The sequence below is a fragment of the Belonocnema kinseyi genome, chromosome 8 (assembly GCF_010883055.1).
Source record: "Belonocnema kinseyi isolate 2016_QV_RU_SX_M_011 chromosome 8, B_treatae_v1, whole genome shotgun sequence".
NCBI classification, from domain to species: domain Eukaryota; kingdom Metazoa; phylum Arthropoda; class Insecta; order Hymenoptera; family Cynipidae; genus Belonocnema; species Belonocnema kinseyi.
The window spans coordinates 64980418-64997380 of NC_046664.1; the positions used below are offsets into that span (position 1 = coordinate 64980418).

General features: G+C 30.5%; 2 protein-coding genes across 3 annotated transcripts in view; one reads left to right on the top strand and one right to left on the bottom strand.

Moving 5' to 3' along the window:
- The window catches only part of LOC117178519, a 117277-nt gene that overhangs the window by 88845 nt on the left and 11469 nt on the right, over window positions 1-16963 (bottom strand). The window lies entirely within an intron of this gene.
- The window catches only part of LOC117177775 (receptor-type guanylate cyclase Gyc76C-like), a 245150-nt gene that overhangs the window by 58248 nt on the left and 169939 nt on the right, over window positions 1-16963 (top strand). For both annotated transcript variants that reach the window (XM_033368688.1, XM_033368687.1), the window contains exon 2: window positions 12335-12454. The gene's annotated coding sequence lies outside the window, so the exon portion shown is untranslated. The remainder of the gene's footprint in view (window positions 1-12334; window positions 12455-16963) is intronic.

The following is a 16963-nucleotide window of genomic DNA, read 5'->3' on the forward strand; positions in this document are numbered from 1 at the left end:
GAATCAGCTTGGGCTTAACCTGCAAAGAGGTCAAACCTATCCTAACCTAAAAAAACCTGACCTAATCTAACCTAACTTCACGTAACACAATTAAACTCATTGTGTTGTCCCGTTGTGTTTGCGGCACCGTTTGATTCAGCTTCGACTTAACCTACATAGAGGTTTAACCTATCCTAACCTAACAAAACCTGACCTAACCTAACCTAGCCGAATGAAATTCAACCACACGTGTAGCTATGTAAGCGTACGGTTCTCTGTCTTAAATGTGTGCTATATTTAATAGGTTAACTCGATCTTAACCTACAAATGAATCTAACTTAACAGAACCTAACGAAATTTTGCTTAACGCAACACAACTTAACTTAAGTGTTCCCGTTTTAACACAATAAAATTCATTTCACTTAAACAGGCAAATGAATAAGAGTTTTATTCAAAAAATTTTTCTCTCTGCTTTTCTTAAACTTAGGGGATATATTTATACTATCTTTCGTGTTTACATTTTATCTTGCTTTTTATTGTAATTAAATTGATTTATAGGCCTACTTCAGTCTATTTTCTGCCTGCTATAACGTGTCCTTTTTTCTTCATTTGTAGGTTGAATTTCATTCGGTTAGGTTAGGTCAGGTTTTGTTAGGTTAGGATAGGTTAAACCTTTATGTATGTTAAGCCGAAGCTGAATGAAACAGTACCGCAATATTTTCTGTTAAATCAGGTTAGGTGAGGTCAGGTTCTGTTGGGTAAAGTTATGTTAAATAAATTGATATCAGACAAGGGTTGTTCCTTCACAGTTGTCGACATGTTTTTGTAGTGAAAATTTGCATCACTGGCATTATTTTGAAATGTATTTGCCTCAGTGCAAGATTTTTCGTCATTTTTTGAGGTTATGGCTCAACCATGACGTGATGGGTGATTTTTGATACCGAATTTGAATTCAGTGCCCCAAAATCCATAGGAATACGTGTGTCTTGTTACCAGATCCACACACTTATTTTTTTTGTGTGGCTGTGTTATCGAATGGAAAAGCTCCATAAGAAAAATTTGTCGACTGGTCAAGCTGAAAACTAAAGTATATTTTTTTCATGCTTAGGCCACCTTTTTTTATCAATCCGAAGAAAATCGAAGAACATTTGTTGTGAGCAGTTCCTACATATATGAAGTGGAATGTATGTCCTACAATATTTAAGTATTTTCCTTAACTTTTTATAATCTTTTTATATTTTAATACTTCTGTTAAAGTTTGTCTGAAGATCCTTATTGTTCTGGTATATACTGTTAATAAACTGAACAATTTTAACACCGCCAAGTTAATCACGTAAAAACTAAAACAAGTAAAATCTGATTTCACTGTAAAATATCTGCAGTCTGCGCATGGCTCCCTCGCTTTGTCTCTGTCTCTTGGATAAAATCACGATACGAGTTTGATGAACACATTAGAAAACCTCGTGAGAGAATGTCGTGCTCCTTGCTAGTCGTTGAACCGTCAAAGAATTCTCGTATGCTACAACCGTCTTAACATCGAACTTGGGCAGTAGCCAAGTCAGCAGCTCGCTCATTTGTCCAGGTGGTTAAACGATCCATCGCATCGGTCCAGTCGAACACTGGTCGTGGGTCGTTTTCGTTGTGATCACAATTTCAAATAAAAGGTAGCAAGGTCTTCTGAATACCAGAGGCCTACAAAGGACAGATTCCTTCTATAATCCCCCAAATCCCTAATCATGCACACGATCAACTTTTTTTCGTATTTAACCTAACGACAGCCTGCTTGACTCATATAGGCCTTTTCAAACTGATCGGTTCTCCATAAAGACCCAGTTCATCCTCTCAATCTTACCTGCTTTGTTGATTACAATCTTCCAAACCTCCTCTCGGTCACGTCATTCCGATCATTGCCCAGAATTAGGGGGAAGGATATTCGACCATGAAATTTACAGACCGTATAGTAAACTTTTATTGCTGGCTATTCTTAGATGTGGTCGTTACTTTGGATTTCGGAATTTAATTAAAAATAGAGATGGAAGTAAGAATTGGGATCAGATTTTATTGGTTCTTTTATCAATTGAATCGATTCTAAACTGAACAAAAAGTACTAATGAATTCAAAGAAATATAGGTTATTAAGTTTGATATTTATTTATTTATAATTTAATGCAAGAAAATCAGGACGTAAAACGATTATGAATTAAAAAATGGATTTCCAAAAACAAAAATTTGTTTTAACTCTTAATATAATATGTCAGTGAGTAAAAATAAATGTTAAAAAACGAACAATTTTGGCCTTGTCCAATCATTATGCCATTTAGAGGTTAATCACTTTTCTTTCAAAATCAGAAATCTATATTTCACCTCATTATTTTGGAGGTCAATAATTCAATCATTGCCACATGTTGCTCATTATGTTTTCGTGGACTACTTTAATTTTTGAAATTATTCTCAACTTCTGTAAATATAGAGTATATGCTAATTTTAACGCTTAAATTACTGTGGTCAAACTTGAAAAATTCCTTAAATGACCAATCACGGCATCGATTACATACGTATGTTACTAGAAAATACTGCTGCTATTATGAAAATATTTTTTAAACTTTAATATAAGTGTTCAAAACTTTCAAATTTTGGCAACAAGAACCCCAACATTATTATCATTAGTATTTATTGATTTATTAATCTGCTATAATATACTATCCATTTAGCTTTTCGAAATGTGATAAATATTGTTTTTAACAACGAAATTTAGACATTATTAACGAAATTAAACCCATTTTATGACTAATAAAACTGTCTTCTGCCAAAATACTAATATTAGGTGCAGAAAACAATTTTATGATTCAACTTCAGGAAAACTGAATGTTTCCTTTGGCTACAAATAAATGGCACTTAAAATTCTTCACACGTACATTTTTGGCAAAACGCTTATATTATTAATGTTTGTTATTAAGCCCCTTTGGTAAAATAAGAGTTGTAGCTTTTTGTATATTTTACTTGAATAATTATTTTTAACAATAGAAATGTATTTTAACATGTTATGACAAAAAAATAAGTTTGAGAAATTAAACATTTCCAGAATTGTTATAACAATTTTAATAATATGGAAGAGATCAAAATTGAATAATTTCAAATCCCATTCGGATGTAAACAGGTTTTCAGTAAAAGAAATTTAAATGAAGTTTCGAATTAATTCAATCTTCAGTTCGAAAGTGTAGGGCAGAGAGGGGTTAAAAGTGCCGCGGGGAAAAAGTGCCACATATTATAAAATGTGGTACTTTAATGTATCATATATGTTTTTATGTAAAAAACAAGGAATTGCCTAATTTAATTTAGGAGCAGTGTTATGAAAAATAAACTTTGGCCACTTTTAACTCCGCCCTACAAATTATTATATTTTGTGTTATCGTATGTGGCACTTCTTCCCCCTGGCACTTTTAACCCCACTCTACCCTACATACAAATTATTCAACTGTGAAGTAGTTGGAAACAATTTTAATTCGAATGCATTCTTTAAATTGAAACCCTAAAAATGAACAATTTTGATCACAAAGCGTTCGAAAGTGAACTTTTGAAATTACTACGTTTTAAATTGAATCTTTAAAAACTATGGAATTTAAAACTTAAAAAAATTAAACAATCAGGTCATTTTCTAAACAAACTAGTTACGTCACTTCTGAATGAGTCAAAACTTATATTTTACGGTAAAATTTGTTAGATTGATTCATTTTGTTAATTTTACCAAGTATTTTTTGATTTAAAAAAATGATTTGGTTGTATCCAAATTATTTATATTTGCTTGAATCAACTAAAACTTATCGTCAAATCTACCGTTGTTTACGTAATTCATATTCTATGCTTTTAAAACTTTTATCAGTGGAATTTCTCTGAGAATTATTGACGTACATCTGGCTATTTGAACCAATGAGAATTCGCTGTTATCAGTGACTATCCACATAAATTGTAGTAGGTTTTTACAGAAACCTCAGTATGTTTTTAATAGGAAACATTCCAAAATAAAAGGAATTTCTTTGAATAGTCTGATTCCTAGTGAATTTTAACTGATTAAAATTGCTAAAAGTCACTAATTTTCAGTATAATTTCACTGATTGAAATTAAGAGATTGTTTGAAGTTTCAAGAAACAAAAATGTATGCATTAAACGAAATATTTTTCAGAGTGTACAATAATTATTGTTTACACTGCGATTATGCTATAGAATAAGGCCTATTTTTAAAGATTATATTTTATACTGAAACCATGTTACATTCTTATTAAATATTAGGTGTGTAGACTTCTATTGTTTCGAGTTCTAATTCTGAACTATGGTTTTTGTTTTTGAATCAAATATTAATTATGTGATGAGTTGACCCTATACACAATAGAAGTCTCTGAAGTCTCAGTTATACAGGTCTGCGCGTATACGAGGAAAAAGCTGTAATTGATTTTCCTGCATATTCCCATTTTGAGTCCTAAATTTTCTGCATAAAGATAAATTCAAACTGCTATATGTGATACTATGAATTTTAGAGTTAAGTATATCACAAGCTTTAAATTTGGAGGAAAGAAAATTTTACTTCTCACTTGCTCGTGATATTGTTTTACTTTTCAAGTTTTATCTTAAGATAAATATGAACAGGATTTTACATTATGACATTAGCTCACAACTCTCATTGAAAGTTTGTCTATTGTCTCGATCATAGGTCTCAAATTATGCAGAAATCATTCTTCATTCAGAGCAATAATCGCAAACTTAGTTTGAAACTTTTTTATGCAGTTTCAATTTAAAACCTATTGTTAAGTATAGATTTTAGTGCGTCTCAAATATTGTAGAATATTCGAATGAAAGTAAGTCTAACTTTTCTCTCTGTAAATTGCTCTTTAATCTCTTATCCATTATTAGATCAAAAGATCAGATATACTTATTTTTGTGCTTCGCTGCATCTAGACATTATATTATTAACTGCAGTGTATTAAGCTATCAACGGTTATTGACTTGTAATAAACGATAAAAGTGACATGATCAGTGACATCTATCACCAAGGATCTAGATAATGTCATCATGCAATAAGGCAACAACATCTTCATTTTTTTTTCTTACATTCTTTCGTCCATAAGGAAAATTTACTCAGCTGATTGATAAATCTGACATGGAATCGGCCAAAACATATAATGCATACAATGTACAATACATAAACAATATGCAGAGTACAAATACCATGTGTTTTTGATGTCATATTTAACAGAAAAATAATTATAATTATCGATTCCAGAAAAGAAAAAAAGTTTAGTGTTAAGAAAAAAGTTGGAATTGAAGATCGAAAATGTGCGCCTAAATTTAGCTTTATGGAAAAATGAGGTTTTAATTCAAAATTAAATGTTAAATAATTGACAACTGTACTTTGGTGATATGCAATTCTCCATTGTTAAAGCTCCTTGGGAGTAAATGTAGTGGTGGATTGTACACCTAGGCGCATACGATACTTATTTGAAATAGACAGAATAAGCGCGAAGTTATGTACCGAAGGAGTGAAAGTAAAATGGCGCTTGGTTTTACCGCGCACGCAGGCGCGTGAGGCGACATTATAAGTCCAAAATTACTTCTCACTCACTTCTTCCTCCTTGCTGTCACTTTAAGTGCCGCTCGTTGCAGTGCAATAAAGTTCTATTTTATTGCCGCTATGTGGGCAGTAAGAGATCGCTTATTCTGCCTATTTCAGATAAATTATATTAATTCCTGTAACTCGGTCCGGAAATTCTGCTTTTGGACAAACATTTTGCCGTCAAACATTTCATCGTATCTTGTGTCAGTTTTCTATAAATTTAAATTGTCTATTTTAAATGATATTTCTTATGATCAAAACTAAACCAATGTGGCTTATAAAAAATGGTCAATAACAAATTTGTAGATCTTTTTTGGGTGAATTATTTTTCTCTGTTAATTTTTTATCTTAACATGCATATTGATTTCAAATCGTAGATTTTAAATTATTTATGTCTTACGGTCCAATCGTAAATCGAAAAAATAAATATGAGTCAAAAAAACATGTTCTTCGAAACTCAGATATTTATTGAATAGAAAAAACTCCTTTTGAAACTTCCTGACGTTTCGGTACACATGCGTACCTTTTTCAAACAGATCAATTTTCAGTCAAAAAAAGTAACATTTCAGTCAATTGCTTAAAAAAAATTAATTAACATTTAGTCATTTTTAGAAGTCTCAAAAATTTTTTTCGAGACTTCAATCGATTAGATTGTAGCATATTAATATATGAAATTCAATACGCCCAGCACACAAACAACATTAACTATTTTCACGTATTCGTTAAGAGACAAAAAATATTTGAAAAATGAATATTAAATGATTGCGAGTATTTTGACTTTAAATATGAATAGTCCTGTTTAGAGTAAATACATAAATTACATGTTTAAACATTACATTAGAAATAAAATTTCTAAAGCTACGGGGTATCGAACCTACATATCTATAAATAACTCTAACGCCTAGCCGTCGGGAGTGCTAACCACTGCGCTAAACCGATACTTTGAAACTCGTTGAAAAAGCCATCCTCATAAGCTACAGATTAGAAAAGTTAAAGTACCAATTTTTAAGTTCTATTTTTCTAATTATTTATTATTATGCAGCGTTATGTAAATATAAAATACACGAACTTTTAACAGGAATATCAATAAAATACTTTTTAAATAAATGGTTTAAATCGATTACAATTTTTTGTCGCGTGCTATTTTATTTTTTTCCGTTGTAGAATATTTTACAACTTTTTGCATTGACAGGAAATGTAATTTTTTATGGAAATTAAAAATTTGTAACGACGGAACTCAGAAATTTAATCTTGAATGTTAAAAATTTCTTAATAATAAAATTTTTTTAACTTTCGTGTAAGGTTTGGTTTTTAGGTGTTTTATACTATTTTACAACGTTTAAGATTGATATAAAATGTAAATTTTTCTGAACATTTGCAATTTTTCATGAAGATGGAACTTTGAATTTTTTTCTTAAAAAACACAGTTCGAATTTCAAAAAAGTTTCATCGAATTTTGGTCACAAAATGCATTGTTTGTAAGTCTGAACTTATGAAACCTTAAAATTTGTGGTGTCAAAAAGATATTTACCGAATATATTTCCACGCGTGGAATATCCATGCGGGTATACGCATCCATTTCTTAATGAAATCAGAAAAAGTAATTAAGTTATAAACAAATTTTAACAATTTTATTATTGCCAATCAGCGCCCGGCCAGCTACCATCTGAGCATTCAATCATAAGATTTTTCCGATTAGAGCCAGTCAGCCCCCGATTGGGGTTTTAACATAAATTTTGGCTAGCCAGTCTCCGACCAGCGCACGGCTGGGCTCTTAAAAAACAAACATAGCCCGGTCAGTCCCCGACCAGGAACCTTGTGTACCAGGGCTAACGCGGGCTATTTTCGCACGGGTATATTCGCCTGTATAAAAATTTTTTTAATTCGGAAACGAATTATCACTGACAATTTTCCTCTGGGAACCCTTATAACGTTCACATCTGAAAGTATATAGCTAAGTCGGAATAAAATAAAAAAAGTTTAATCGCAGAATTTTGGAAAAATCGTGAGCGTTATTTTTGTTTATTAGTCACCATAATGAGACCACAACTTTTTCAAAGAATTTATCGGATTTTGTAAATATCTCTAAAAGTTACACAGAAAATTGAATTTTGCTACAATTTTAAAATATTAAAATGATTTCACATACTAAAATATTTTACAAATATTTCAAATAATTAATCAGGCTTTTTAAATATTTCTAATAATTTCACAGAATTTAATTTTGCTAAGATTTCAAAAGATTGCAAAAGATTTCACACAAATTTAAAGATATAACATAGACTTTACACGCTTTAAAAGATTTCAAGATCACAAAGAGTTCAAAGAATTTATCAGGCTTTTTAAATATATTAAAAAATTTTACAAAGAATTCAATTTTGCTACAATTTTAAAAGATTATAAAAGGTTTCACATAAATTTCAAGATCTAACATAGACTTTACACGCTCTAAAAGATTTCAAGAAATGCACAGTTTTTAATCTATTTGAAGGATTGCACAAAGATTCGAAATATTTTCATGTTTTTAAATTATTACAACAGATTTCTAAAAGATTTCACAAATATTTCAAAGAATTGATCGGGTTTTGCAAATATCTCTAAAAGTTTCACAAAGAATTTAATGTTGCTACAATTGTCCAAACGTTTTTATAAATAAAAAAATATCGTGTTTTATATAAAATTTATTAGGATAAAACAAGTAATCCAAAAACATATAATTCAAAAAATCTACTGGTATATTTAAAAAAATTTCTCTTTCTTCACGTGTCGGGATCAAAATGGTCTATAAAGAAAGGTTTTTCGTCCTGAGCTAAGGGGCTTCCGATTTATAAAATATTTTATCTTCATACATGAATATACAAATATATGCATACATGAATTTCGTAGGGGTGAATTATAAAACCCATTGTGTTATCATCATATGAGTTTATGTGAGTATTATTACTGACTTATTTGTTACTTAGTACTTATTATGCATTAAAATTAGACGCTACAAAATTTTTAAATTCTAATTTAAAATATAAAAGATTAAATTAGTGTTAAATTCTTTAAACTCCAAAGGACTTAAAAATATGCATACCTTTTCAACTTTCTGTTTCATATACTCTGTTATAATTGACAGAATATATTAAAAACATAACATACTAATAGAGGGAATTTCAATCTTTGAAAAAGTCAAAACATGCTCGTGTTTGATATAAAATTAATCAGGAATGGTCAAAAAAATATAATATATAATTATATTCTGGCGTCAGGTTGGCAAAAGAATGCTCCGAATGCTTCTACGAGCTGTTATCTCTGCTAGCGCACATCTGTCGCATTCCTCGGAAAAACCGAGGCGAGAAACGAGGAAGGACACCACGAGACGAGGAAGAATGAGACGAGGCAAAACGAGACGAGAAATACCGAGACAAGCAGGTATGTCTAGTCTCTTCCCTTCTCGTTCCTCGGGATTTCTCGCTCGGCGGCAACACTATTGTAACGTTACTTACGCTGCCACCCACCCTAGTAGAAATTGGTTCAGACCTTCCTTAACACTCAAAAGGAACTCGTAGGGCTGCAATGTGGAAAAACTAGACTGAAGAATCTTGGCAGTACCTCGTTAAAACCTAATTAGAATTTCCTGAACAGATTTGAATGAGGAAATCCTTAAATAGTAATCAATTAATTTTCCTTATTCAATACGAGATTTGTTTTTCCTTGCCAGTACCTCGATACAAACTAACTACGATTTCCTGAACAGTTTTAACTCGAAAGACCCCTACTGATTTCTGACAGATTTTCCTTGCTTGGAACGAGCGCCTTTTTTCCTGTCAAGATTGTCGCGAGGAAAAGCCAGGGAAAAGCTGTTGTTGTGGCGTTTCGATCGATCAGCTGATTGATAAAGAGTGCGTTAATTAATTTCTCCATTTAATCATTTTGTGTTGCGACTAGGTCATACCATTACGGTCGGCCACGTTATGGACCGAAAAAGGAAATTAACCAGAAATCGAGTGGGAAATTTCCGCAAAATAAATTATTGAATAAGCTATTTCTGGGTAAGTGGAAAAAATATATACTGTAATACTAATCTAGAAAATAGAAAAAAAATTTATTTTTTACATGGATTTGGATACGAATAAATAAATATATTTGTTTGCATTATATAATAAAAATTGAATACAAGTAAATAAATATAAAAATCTATAATTATTAAATAATAATTTATAACAAGTATTTGATAAATGATAATTTATTAAATGATTATCAAACTAATAATTAAATGCAAATGTTAATTTTTGCAGATTTTTTACCAAGGACTGAACAAGGCAAGCGACCAAACGAGGAATAGAAAATCTCTAATGTAGTTTATATTTTTGAAAATAAAAGAGTTTAGCTTCATTTAAAAATGGAAATAATTTTATTTAAAGACATGTAAGTACCTCGTAAGCAACTAACTACCTTCTAAGATTTCTAGTTGGGTGCTAACCAGACGTAGGGAAAAACGGACTAGGAGCTACGTAAAAAAATAAGACCAATTTCTATTGGGACAATGCCTCCCCCTTTTGCCAACCGCAGTTTTTTGACGGCCCCTAACCTTATTTTATTTTTATTTTTTAAATAATTTTTATTTGGTGAAAAATATAGAGATAGAAAAGGTGAAATTATTTTGATCTAATTGTAAATGGTATTTGTTACAAGTCTAGTTTTGTGTTATCTATTCCACGGAACTCTTTCAGGTGCGCGCGCGCGCGTGTGTGTGTGTGTGTGTGTGTGTGTGTGTGTAAAAGCGTGGGCAGAATAACCGTCAAAATAGCCGAAAGCATTTTAGTATAGTCACACTTTCAGTTCTTTCTTTGTGTCATAATACTCGTAATACGACATCATCGCCGTCCTTGCTTTATTTACTGGTGTCACTGACTTACCATTTTCCCGGTGGCTTGAAAGGATTAGGCTCTATGGCAAACAAGAATTAGTCAGGCCTTAATCTCAATTTGCATAAAAGTTGCGCCAATATTTCACAATAGCGTAGACCGTAGAACTAAAAATAGAAATATATCTCGAAGAGATTGAGTTCTTCGTCATATAGAATCTAGACTCAGCGAGTATCATGTGATCGTTTATCAGTATCACGTAATAACACTAATACTTCTTGTCTCGAGTGTGACCAAACTGATTAAAGTACAAAGGACACGATATCTTGTCGCTAGATTTTGTTTACTCCAATTTATGAATTACAAAAAAACAACGTTTTACAATTTATCGAATAACGGTAATTTAAACATTAATAATACAATATAAGGTTGTTTTCGATGGTCTGGGCGTACAGTCAAGCTCAAAATTAATCCAATTTTTATATTGAATTCTATTATCAAGGAATATAGATCCTCATAGTTATACTTTTAATGAATTTTAAAAAATAAAACGAAATTGTAAATAAGAAACAATTAGTTTTAAGATGTAAAATAAGCTAGTTTTAATTAACCCTTAACGACCACACCATAAAATACACATTTAGATATTTTTGTCTGAAAAACCCCATGAGTGATGTTAAAACAATACAATATATGAAGAAAAAAATATCTCCAAAGCCTCAGTGATAATTTAACTAATTTAAACAAAAATCCTAGGAAAAAACGTAGACAATCGGAAGAAAGTCGGAAAGCCCGGGGGTTGTAAGACACCCCATGTGCCCGTTCAGGGTTAAAATTTAATGCAAATTACGCGTTTTATCTAAAATGAAAAGAAAAGAACGAATATAAATATGGTTAAATTTAGTTAAAATAACTTCGAATTCAGGTTAAATTATTATTTATTTATTTAAGAAAAGCATTTTAAGAGTTTGAACCTAAATTTATCTAAATTAAAGTAAAAACTTAATGAAAACTAAATATAATTTTGATACAACTGAATTTTTAAAATTTGAATTGAATTAAAGCGGATTTCATTGTAAATCACTTGAAGTTTAGTTTAAATTATACTTCGAATCCACTTTCATTCGTCATGATTTCAATTAAATTCATTCAAAAACACTTTCAATTTGAACGTATTGAATTCAGATTAAATTCAATTGAGGCCTATAAAATCGTGTACATTCCGTTGAATTATTCTACAGAATTCACTTGAATTTTGTCTAATTTCGTTGAAATCTATTGAATTTTACCCATCCTCAACTAATATTTGAATTCACCTGAAATTAACTTTAATGAAATTCATTCTTATTCTCATTTGAATTATTTGATTGCTGTTGCATTATTATAACATCTCTTATGTTCAACAGTAATTCATTTAAATTTATTCTCAATTTCGATACATTCTGTTTTTTAACACATTTTAATTTTACTTACATATGGTTGGATTTAATTGATACATCCTCTAATGATGTTGAATTAGCCTAACTCTTCTAAATTTAGATGAATTTGTATTAAATTTGTTTAATTTTCCAAATCAAATTGCGTGGATTATTCATTTACATATCTTCTTTTGTGTCACTATTTCCCTTATGTTTTTCTTTCTAATTTACAATTTCTTCAACTATTTTACTTCTTTTTGATTATTTGTCACTTCCTCTACGTCTTATAAATTCTGATACTTTTTCCATGCTCTTAAACTGTTGCATCGACTTATCATGTCGTTGTTATTGCCTCCTTTCATTCGCGTCCAAGATCGTCTACAAGTATAATTTTTTAATTTCCTTTTTAAAATTATGTATATAAATGATGCAACATGCAACTATGTATAAATCTTAAGGGAACTTTATTTTCAATTCCAGGTGGTCGTTGGATGCTCAGGCAGAAGCAGTGAAGAGTCTAGATTGGCAGCAGCATGCTTACGAGATAGCATCTCAATATCCACAATCTTCCTGCTGAGGCTACCTTGCCATGTTGTTTAGGTAATAACGATTAATATACTTGAATTCAAATCGCGAATCAATCTACTTAAACTGCTTTTATAATACATAAAATCAACTCTAATTTAGCCTTCCGCGTCAGTTCATTCAAGTTTAGTAGTTTTAATTACCTTATTGTCAGAATTACCTCGGAACTCGCGTCACAATTCCTAAACCTGTTGAAAAATCGTGGGCTAAGAAAATATGTAAAGTACGAAAATGATTGCTCATTAACTATAAGTCATAAAATAATTTCTTTATAACCACCTTATAAAAATTAATTGTGAGTATGTTTTTCTCACTCACTGATTTTTCGATCAATGAATGTTATTTTCTGAAACAAGACGCTTCTTTCATTGTAAATTCAGCTCGGTTACAAAAAATAAGGGTTTCCGAATGTGGCACAACGAGAATTCTGGTACGATCTTTTTCAGTAGTCAGCGAAGTTGTTGGCTTACGAGGAACCATAGGTAGGTGTCCCCTTCCGATTTTCTTTGTTCTCACATATGTTGTAGTACACGAAAAACTAAGCTATACGTTTTTTTTTCCTACGTGCCCAAAATGGTTTTAAGGGGGTAAAAACGACCCCCGAATAGTGTGGCACCAAGCACCCATTTAATGGTTTCACATATAATAACAGAATCTTCTTCCACAATCAAACCAACTCGAATAATATTCTGACAATAAGAGATGAAAAATGGGATTTTATCAATTTAATCAAAAAAAAATTTGGGGGTAAACGATCCCAGAATAATTTTTAATGCTACAAAAAAATTACAAACGGGCATGATTTCAACTAAAAAAATCTGGAAAATATATATATTGCACGCGATAATGCCCAAACAGATGTTACGAATATACAAGAGAATGATAAGGAAAACAACCGCTTAATCAATTCAACTTCCTGCATTAGTTAAAATATTAATTATGTATTTCTATAAATATAAATGTATATGTAAAATATAGTGTTCCTTAATATATGTATAGAAACATAATAAAATGTACTTAAGGGTGGTTACCCCCTATAAATTAATTTCTCATGAAAATGCAAAAACAACTAAACTTTATTTTATTATCGCGTGCAATATATATTTTTTCTATATTTGTTGTATTGAAATCATGCCCGTTTATAAATTTTTTGTATAATTAAAGATTATTGTGGGGTAGTTTACCCACCAAAATTGTTTTTGATCAAATTGACAAAATCACATTTTTCATCTCTTATTGGGAGGACATTGTTCTAGTTGATTTGATTGTGAAAGATTCTGTTATTATAAGTAAAACAACTAAATGGGCGTTTCTTACCACACTATTCGGGGGTGGTGTTGACCCCCTAAAAACCATTTTGGGCACGTAAGAAAAAATGCGTGTGGCTTAGTTTTTCGAGTACGACAACAAATATGTGAGAAAAAAGCAAATCGGAAGTGGACACCTACCTAGGATTCCTTGTTAGTTTATTATTGTTATACTCTTAAAGAAGGCAAGAATAATCATTCGTCATTTCGTCATCCTGCATGCATTATAAGTAGCAGCTGTGCATTTATAATAATGGAATATATGATCTCATAACCGGACGAAAATTCTAAATCAGTACATGCATATCTGTCAGTTTTCTGAGGTTCTGCTTTTCTATTTATCTTCGCAAGCATAAAAATGCTCGATTTCGCGAAAAGTCATTACTTATCAATTGCATTTATGACAACTAAACTGAGGCTTTTGTATGTGGTTAAGATTGACGAGTATTAAATTCGTGATTTAGTATATCGTAAAGGAATAATTTCCCAAAATATTTTTTTTTCGCTGAATATTCTATATAGTATCCCTTTGTATCCCTTGTTTTAATTCCCCTTTTTTCCCGGTCGTCAAAAAACTTTCCTCTTTTCGCATTTTTTTCTTTAAATGTACAGTATTAGAAAATGCAATATTATTCCTTTTACATCTAAAAAATTATTCTATTCAAAGCTAGAATGTGCTACTACGAGTAGTGAAAGCCTTTTTCACGTACAGCATTATCTATTGCAATTAATTTAACTTTTTTAAAGTTGACTAATTTGAACCTAAACTATTTAGGATTTAAGATTTAAATAAAACTTTAAAAGTAAAATATTTTTGTATAACAAATGAACAAAAAGTCCCGCTTTTCGTACTGAAAAGTATGCCAAAAGTGACACTTTTTAGTAAGGTATAAGGGAAAAAATAATGCGCATTCGTAAATAAATTATAGTTTCTTTTTGACACGCTAGTTACCTTTTTCGCATTCTTTTGTAACACACTAGTATATTTTTGAATACTTTGGTTACAATGTACTATTTCGTTGATTCTACGCAAATAAAATATTTTTGAAATTCACTATATTAAAGTAAGATGGCCTGTCTGTCCATATTGAAGATTTTTTAGTTTAAATTTGAATAACCATTGTCATTATGTTGGACGTATTATAACAATTATTGTTCGATTGGACCAAACTTCAAATAAGTATTCCAAGGTTTAGAACTGATCTGCGTGATGCTTTTCCCGTTACACTTAATATGAAGAGTGATACTTTGAAAGACCCCCCCCCCCCCCCCCCCCCCCCCCCCGCCCCCTTAAAGTATCACGTATTTTATGAATGACCGCTGTAGAATTTAATCTTATAAATTTGATTTAATTTATATTCATGGAACTTCCAAATATTTCAAGGTATTTGCAGGTGATTTGACGAATTTCTAATGAACCTTAGGGTATAAATTAAATTATATTTCAAGGGTTTCTACGGATTTCAATAGATTCAAGGGATATGAAGAAGTTCGACAGTTTCTAAGGAATTAAAACATTTTGAATTATTTTAGAAGATTCCAAAGCATTTCAGGGGATTTCGTTTCAAAACTTTTTCATGGTGCATTTTTAAATAGTTTGTTTTTAATATTGAAAAATAAAAATATAAGGACATGAACACGAGGTTATAGTGCATATAGAGTGCATTATTAATTATTACATAGTGCGTCTACAAAATTTATTTTACTGGACAATTGTGATCTCGGTAAATATCGTTCTACTATGGTTGCGCAGATATTATAAATATGTGTTATCGCGCTAATGTATTATTTTAATATGTTATCTCGATCCACGTCCGCCGCTGCAAATACGCCCGTTATGTTGCTTTTTCCTTCTGCTGATGCTCTTTAATGCAGTAAATAATGTAGAGAGACAACTGATTATAACCAAATTTATTCTGAGCAACATTACTGATAATGTTTTTTTCTTTTCTTGTATGTGCATATCTAATTTTATCAATTAACGACTCCAATTTTTCTTCTAATGATAGGGGAGACCGAGGCAAAGTTGTTGATGGAAATAAATATTCTAGTTATTTAATACTATAACAGTGATCTGAGTCTTTTCCTTGCGTTTTCCCTATTCTCAGTCACACAGTCACTAAAGTAACTTGTAGTCACCTTTTTTTATAAAAAAACTTTTTAATCTTTTTTTCCAGATTAAGTCACTTGTTAGTCACTTTTTTCAGATCAAGTCACTGTAATAAAGTTTTAAAATTAAAAGATCATTTCAGTCACTTTTAAATCAATTAAAACGGAGAATCCAAAGATTTCACATTTTATTTATTTGAATTATTTCAAAATCCCCTGAAATTCAATGAATTCAATGGATCTTGTTTAGATTTTTATTTTATTTTTTTTTTAATTTACCTTGAAGAGTTTTAAATTCACTGATATCATCTGAATTTTATATTATTCTTAATTATTAATTTCATTCACTCCCATTGGTCTGAATTCAATGGAATTTTTTGGATTTTAACCATTTCGTTCTATTTACTTGAATCACTTTTTAATGTTTATTGATTTCAAATGAATTCGATCTAACTCTCTTGAATCATTCTAAATTTACTCCGATATTACTAAAATCGATGGAATATTTTGTATTTTTAGAATTTTTTTCAATTAATTTGCATTAATTTGTAACTCACTCTTAATTCTTAATAATTTATCTTAAATTTGTTTGAATTCTTTGAAATTCTCTTGGATTTGATAAAGTTTCCCTGAATTTTTACATTCTCATCCCAATGAGAAGGTATTAGTTTTATATAAAATTTGATTTGGTCGGTTTTTCTAAAATCTCCACGTTTTGAGATCAACTGAATAAGAAAAAGCTATTTTTACGAAGTCAGTATGTAATCTGTCTGTAGTCTGTAGGCACGATAAATTTCAAGACTGATCAGATTGGATTAAGCCTTGGCACACGTTTTTGAGGCATAAAAAGAAAGAACAATTTCGTTAACCAACCATTTTTGACCAATAGTTCTCGTTTTATCCATCGAAAATGTTTTTCGAAAAATAAAAAATTCCATTTTTCAAACAAACTATGCAAGATATTAAAAAAATGTTGAGAAGAAGGATTGTTATCTAAAAATGATTAACAAAATTTTCTTTCACAATTTTTTTTATTAGATGTGTATTTTCATTGGATTTTTCTCATTTCCCACAAATTTCTAAACATTCACTCAAATTTTATTTAAAT